Below are 7,438 nucleotides of genomic sequence, written 5' to 3' on the forward strand. Positions count from 1 at the left end.
CAAACTAGCATTACCTTGGGACTTCTTTTAATTCTTAGCAATCAGTTATATAGTACATCAATTTTTTGCTGTTCAGCATGAGTAGTTAGCTATCCTCTTAATAGAAGGTATATGGTATTCTTTTTTGCTTTCTTAGATTCCGTGGTATTTTTTTTTTGGTTGATACACCATTGGAGATCTAACATGTATAGTTCTACTTCCAAAAAAATACATGTATAGTTATCTCTTGTCATAGCAAGTTATAATTGTGAACATTCAAACAAAGCGATGTTGCATTAGATGGCATGTAACACATGTTTGATCACATCGACAATATATATTTCGGAGAAGATAATCGATCTATTGTCATAATAATGATGAAAACATATAGTAGTAGAAACATATTAAAACATCTTATATTTATTTACAAAGGGAGTGTAATATATATGCAAAGATCAGTGGCATACATTTATACGGAAATGTTGTAGTAGCATCCATTGTAATAACATGTGACTTAGATCACTACCAGTTACATGAAAAATGCTTCACGGCCTTGTATATTACCACCAAGCCCTCCTAGCGAGTGGAGTTACTTCCGTCCAACCGAAAAACTGCCCCCGTTAAAAAACTGGTTTACGATCTATAAAGTAGAACAAAAGAATTGATTAGTAAAGATTAGCTTATTTTTTAAAAACATAGATTTTGATCCCTTTAGTGAAGGCTAGTTACTAAAGTACAGTGCATGAACTGTCTTTCATATGTATATCAATGGTACTTGCTCAAAAAAAGGTACGTATATCTACGCTATCCTTTCCTAGCTTTTCTCAAAATGGTTGCAGCAGTGGGAAGCTAGAGGCGCATGCCATGAAGATTTCATTTTACATCAGTGACAATGGCAAGCTATAATAGATAGGAGAAAACATGCATGATCCTTTCTGGTACAAACATCATGTTGACGTAAATTACATTAGCATGGAGGACACTGAGTCCAATGATTCTAAAGAGTTCTTCTAGTGTGTTAGATATGTACGAAAAACATATAGAATGAGAGCACACAGTATGAAGAGAATATGATTAATTAGTGTTTTGTGTTGTATCAGACTTGTAGTGAGAGAAGTAAAAATTAGGTGTAAAATGTGTTGGTTTCTACCAGAAACGCATGTATAGATAAATATTCTACCATAGGATCAAGATTCCTACATTGCTCGGAGCAGGTAACAAAAGTGGTGGCTGCCATGGGCTTTCCGCATTTTGTCTATTCTCCACAAACGAAAATAATAGTCTGAAGTACAACTTTATCACAGTACACACCTTTATCCACTGGGTTCACCATTATGAGTAGAAAATACATGTCATTTTAGTTTACTTACAAAATTATGTTCTCAACAAAAGGCAAGCATGCATAAGCACTCCATGATTCTTGTACAAATTACATACTGGAAGCGAAACAATTTTCGATGAATTAAAGAAAAGGCTCTATGATTTATCTATAAATTATGCAATGGAGCTCGTCAAATACCTTACTGGATTATTAAGATGCTATCATGTTTCTCTCCAATCTAGCTACATTGCAACACCAGAAGTAATTTCACTTATTCTGAAACATAGTAAATTGCCAATTAATCAGTACTGATCCCTTTGTAGTATACATTTAAGGATAAACTTGTCAGGACATAAAATACATTTGATTCTTGGAAGTGGCACTACCTTACTACAATATGTTACAATAATAGGCATACTTCTAATTTCTGTAATTTATTGAACAACACATTGAAATGCTCTGTACACAGTGATTATGATCAACTTCAGTTATAAAAATCACTATGAGATGCACTACCAATCTGAAGCTAACTATGTATGACATTCAGAGCATCATATTAAGGGCTTGAATTTACTAAATGGCAAAAAAGATAGATTAACTACCTGTGCGCTGATCCATAACATATACATCACAGACAACTCTTGCTGATCATATCTAATGAACTGCCGAATTAATACAAATGTGTGTTGTTTGTCAAACCTGTCATGCTTTAGTTCATAGTAAACTTGGTATATCCATCTCTAAACTTGCATACTACATGCCTAACTGGTGCAGCACCAAGATTTGACCTGCTGTTAGTGTTGTGACCAGCAGTGTGATTTTGTGGCTTATATAACGTCTGGAATGATAGAATGATAAGAACAATTTGCAGGTGAAGTACATTCGTACTATTGTTAATATTAGATTTAACTTTTCCAGTAAAAATATATTTCTTGCTCTGGATTGTTAATCCGGCAGTCATACTATAATCATCATTCATCAGTATAGGTTCCACTATTGTTTGTAAACTCTGCAGACTATATGTATATGGCTAGGTAATGACAACATAAGGTGTGGTTGCAGGCACAAAGTAAAAGACCATGGCGAAGTACCCAAAACACATGATCTTCTAAATAAATTTTGAAACAGAATAGCTTGCTACTTTACTCATGGTTTGGCATGTGGATTATACAGTGGCGTACCTCAAGTGGAGCACTGGCGGTCCTGTTCCGTCGAAGTTGTACATCGTTGTTCCAGAGAAAATTGTAGAACAACAAGATTGGATACTTCTGTATAGGGGCTTGAGGCCATCTTTGATGTGGCAAAGAGAGTGTTCCATGTCGAGTCCATCTCCAACACACATTAATGACGTGCTTGAGCAGGAAAAAACATCAGAGTTGGCGACGCCCTCCATTTTTGCAGCCCGCATAGGCACCTCGACTTGCTCCCATCGCAGGATGGCGGCGCTCTCATGGTTGTTCAGGGAGTAGAGCGGCATGGATGGGGGTGTGACCACGGTGAAGAGCGCGGGAGCAGCTTTTCCAGTAAAATAGCTTTCTTGTTCTGAATTATTAATCCGGCAATCATACCATAATCATCAACCATCATTATTGGTTTCACTCTTGTTTGTAAACTCTGCAGACTATCCGTATATGGCAAGTTAATGACGATAGAAGCTATGGTTGCAGGCACACAGTAAAAGATCATGGTGAAGTATAAAACCCAAAACACATGCTCTTCCAAATAAATTTTGAAACATAATAGCTTGCTACTTTACTCATGGTTTGGCATGTAGATTATACAATGGTGTACCTCGGGTGTAGCACTGGTGGTTAGTGTTCCGTCAAAATTGTACATCGTTCTTATAGAGAAAATGGTAGAACGGCAAGGCTGAATACTTCCACATAGGGGCTTGAGGCCATCGTTTATGTGTCAAAGAGAGCGTTCCATGTGGAGTCCATGTCCAACGCCCATTAATTACTGACGTGCTCAAGCAGGACACAAAATCCAAGTCGGGGACGCCCTCTATTTTTGCAGCCCACATAGGCACCTCGACTTCTATATAGCCAGAAGGTATGCATGCTATACATGACCAGTTTTATTCAAAAATAGCTACAGAGATAAAACAGTTCATCTATGGGGGGAGCGACTACCTGTGGTGAGTGCCAACCACATCAGTATACATGGACGATGTCATTTGGACAAAACGATGATATTGTTGTTATTATTTCAATGAAGTACTGGTTGTCTCCGGTAGCTTGATATGCTAGATATATACTCCAAGTATCTGCAAAATGGTGCCATGCATCTTAGTATCCATAGGGAAAACATCTATAGACGACTATCAGATTTGATGACATTAGTTATAACAAAGAGAGAATAAATATAATTGGTGTTGTTGATACAGGCCGTGAGTTGCGAGTCACATGGCACGAAGACACGGGCACATATATTTAGCGAATCTGACTTCCCAATCAGGTTCCGGCAAGATGTGCCAGTACATATACGTGCGCACAACCATATATACAAATTAAAAGAGAAGTATTTCTTCTAGCATCTAGCACACACATGTGAGATTGAATTGAATGCAATTAATAGGTTCTTGATCATACATGCCTTCAGATCCACGAAGCTCGACTTGAACATAAATATAGACGTACGTGTACAACCTCCTAATCCAGCATGAACTACCGGCATGGATGGGGGCGTGACCACGGTGAAGAGCGCGGGAGCGCAGCGGAGGACGGGGAGGGAGGTGGGTCAGCGGAGCTTCTCCGAAGGTCGGGCGGTGAGGACGCAGGACCATTGGTGGAGATCGGGATGGGAGGAGTGTCGCTGGAGGTCGGGGTAGAGGGGGCGCAGGACCACCGCGGAGGTAGGGGTGGGAGGTGGCGGCGGAGATCGAGGTGGGCTGGCGGCGCTTCAGGAGGAGCGAGGGCGTGGCTGTGCTTCGGGGAGGAGGCGGAGATGGAGGAGGAGCGAGAGCGTGACTGCGCTTCGGGGAAGAGGCGGAGATGGAGAAGGTTGGATGGCTTGTTGGGCCATAGAATGGCTAACCCCACGTAGGAGACACGTGAGATTGGGAATTTCCCCAGGCTAAAAACGAAGGCCCATATGATACTCCTACAACCGTGATCAGATTTAATCTGGACCGTAATAATTCGGTCCCACTGGATAAACGGCTGGTAATTTCTAATTAACGTGGTAATTTCTAGGGAGTCCAGGATTAGTATAGGTATATATAGATATATAGATATATAGATAGATATTGATAAATTGTCCCAAAAAAAGAGAAAGACCAAAAATAGAAGGCCTAAAAATAAAAATAAAAAGGGGCAATGCTACTATCCTTTTTTCCACACTTGTGCTTCAAAGTATCACCATGATCTTTATGATAGAGAGTCTCTTGTTTTGTCATTTTCATATACTAGTGGGAATTTTTCATTATAGAACTTGGCTTGTATATTCCAACAATGGGCCTCCTCAAGTGCCCTAGGTCTTCGTGAGAAAGCAAGTAGGATGCACACTCACTTAGTTTCTTTTGTTGGCTTTCATACATTTATAGCTCTAGTGCATCCGTTGCATGGCAATCCCTACTCCTTGCATTGACATCAATTGATGGGTATCTCCCTAGCCCATTGATTATCCGCGTCAATGTGAGACTTTCTCCCTTTTTTCTTCTCCACATAACCCCCTTCATTATATTGTATTCCACCCATAGTGCTATATCCATGGCTCACGCTCATGTATTGCGTGAACGTTGAAAAAAGTTTGAGATTACTAAAGTATGAAACAATTGCTTAGCTTGTCATCGGGTTTGTGCATGATGAGAGCATTCTTGTGTGACGAAAATGGAGCATGACCAAACTATATGATTTTGTAGGGATGCACTTTCTTTGGCCATGTTATTTTGAGAAGACATGGTTGCTTAGTTAGTATGCTTGAAGTATTATTATTTTTATGTCAATATTAAACTTCTATCTTGAATCTTTCGGATCTGAAAATTCATGCCACAATAAAGAAAATTACATTGAGAAATATGTTAGGAAGCATTCCACATCAAAATTCTGTTTTTATCATTTACCTACTCGAGGACGAGTAGGAATTAAGCTTGGGGATGGTTGATACGTCTCCAATGTATCTATAATTTTTGATTGCTCCATGCTATTATATATTCTGTTTTGGATGTTTAATGGGCTTATTTATACACTTTTATATTATTTTTGGGACTAACCTATTAACCGGAGGCCCAGCCCAAATTGTTGTTTTGTTGCCTATTTCAGTGTTTTGCAGAAAAAGAATATCCAACGGAGTCCAAATGGAATGAAACCTTTGGGAGCGTGATTTTTGGAACAAACGTGATCCAGAGGACTTGGAGTGGATGTCAAGCAACCAACGAGGAAGTCATGAGGAAGGGACGCGACTACCCCCTGGGTGCGCCCTCCACCCTCGTGGGCCCCTCGTGGCTCCACCGACCTACTTCTTTCTCCTATATATACCTACGTACCCTGAAAACATAGGGGAGCACCACGAAAACCTAATTCCACCCCGCAACCTTCTGTACCTGTGAGATCCCATCTTGGGGCCTTTTCCGGTGCTCCACCGGAGGGGGCATTGATCACGGAGGGCTTCTACATCAACACCATAGCCTCTCCGATGATGTGTGAGTAGTTTACTTCAGACCTTCGGGTCCATAGTTATTAGCTAGGTGGCTTCTTCTCTCTCTTTGGATCTCAATACAAAGTTCTCCTCGATTCTCTTGGAGATCTATTCGATGTAATCTTCTTTTGTGGTGTGTTTGTCGAGATCCGATGAATTGTTGGTTTATGATCAAGATTATCTATGAACAATATTTGAATCTTCTCTGAATTATTTTATGTATGATTGGTTATCTTTGCAAGTCTCTTCGAATTTTCAGTTTGGTTTGGCCTACTAGATTGATCTTTCTTGCAATGGGAGAAGTGCTTAGCTTTGGGTTCAATCTTGCGGTGCTCGATCCCAGTGATAGTAGGGGAAACGACACGTATTGTATTGTTGCCATCGAGGATAAAAAGATGGGGTTTACATCATATTGCATGAGTTTATCCCTCTACATCATGTCATCTTCCTTAAAGCTTTACTCCGTTCTTTTGAACTTAATACTCTAGATGCATGCTGGATAGCGGTCGATGTGTGGAGTAATAGTAGTAGATGCAGGCAGGAGTCGGTCTACTTGTCACGGACGTGATGCCTATATACATGATCATACCTAGATATTCTCATAACTATGCTCAATTCTATCAATTGCTCAACCGTAATTTGTTCACCCACCATAATACTTATGCTATCTTGAGAGAAGCCACTAGTGAAACCTATGGCCCCCGGGTCTATCTTCCATCATATTAATCTCCTATCAACTAGCTATTTCTGGCACCGTTTATTTTGCAATCTTTACTTTCAATCTATATCATAAAAATACCAAAAATATTTATCTTATTATTATTATCTCTATCAGATCTCACTCTTGCAAGTGGCCGTGAAGGGATTGACAAGCCCTTTATCGTGTTGGTTGCGAGGTTCTTATTTGTTTGTGTAGGTACGAGGTGACTCGCGCGTGGTCTCCTACTGGATTGATACCTTGGTTCTCGAAAAATGAGGGAAATACTTACGCTGCTTTGCTCCATCACCCTTTCCTCTTCAAGGGAAAACCAACGCATGCTCAAGAGGTAGCACTAGGCGGGGCGTAGGCACGCGCGTGGAGGCGCGGCCAGAGCGGTGCAATGTGTGCGGGGGATGGAGGTCGCGGCGAGCGCGACATGGGGTGCAGCGGGGGCCGGTCTGGCAGGGCGAGTGTCGGTGTCAAAACCGGTGGATCTCGGGTAGGGGGTCCCGAACTGTGCGTCTAGGCCGGATGGTAACAGGAGGCAAGGGACACGAAGTTTTACCCAGGTTCGGGCCCTCTTGATGGAGGTAAAACCCTACGAAATGCTTGATTAATATTGATGATATGGGCAGTACAAGAGTAGATCTACCACGAGATCGGAGAGGCTAAACCCTAAAAGCTAGCCTATGGTATGATTGTTGTTCTGTATGTTGTCCTACGGACTAAAATCCTCCGGTTTATATAGACACCGGAGAGGGTTAGGGTTACACAAAGTCGGTTACAATGGTAGGAGATCA

General features: G+C 41.0%; 1 long non-coding RNA gene across 3 annotated transcripts; it reads right to left on the reverse strand.

The window, feature by feature from the left end:
* Positions 1 to 367: 367 nt before the first annotated feature.
* On the reverse strand, positions 368 to 4,335 carry LOC125538485 (uncharacterized). Of its 3 annotated transcripts, XR_015616842.1 has the most exons (5): positions 3,896 to 4,335; positions 3,092 to 3,566; positions 2,482 to 2,921; positions 1,499 to 1,576; positions 368 to 619 (listed from the first exon to the last, which is right to left on the reverse strand). It is a non-coding gene; the product is annotated as an uncharacterized LOC125538485 (long non-coding RNA). The 3 variants fall into 3 exon arrangements; XR_015616841.1 differs by having other exon boundaries at positions 2,482 to 3,566; XR_007296353.2 differs by having other exon boundaries at positions 2,482 to 3,566; positions 3,892 to 4,335.
* Positions 4,336 to 7,438: the final 3,103 nt, after the last annotated feature.

The sequence above is a fragment of the Triticum urartu genome, chromosome 2A (assembly GCF_056163025.1).
Source record: "Triticum urartu cultivar PI428250 chromosome 2A, HENAU_Tu73, whole genome shotgun sequence".
In the NCBI taxonomy this organism is placed as follows: Eukaryota; Viridiplantae; Streptophyta; class Magnoliopsida; order Poales; family Poaceae; genus Triticum; species Triticum urartu.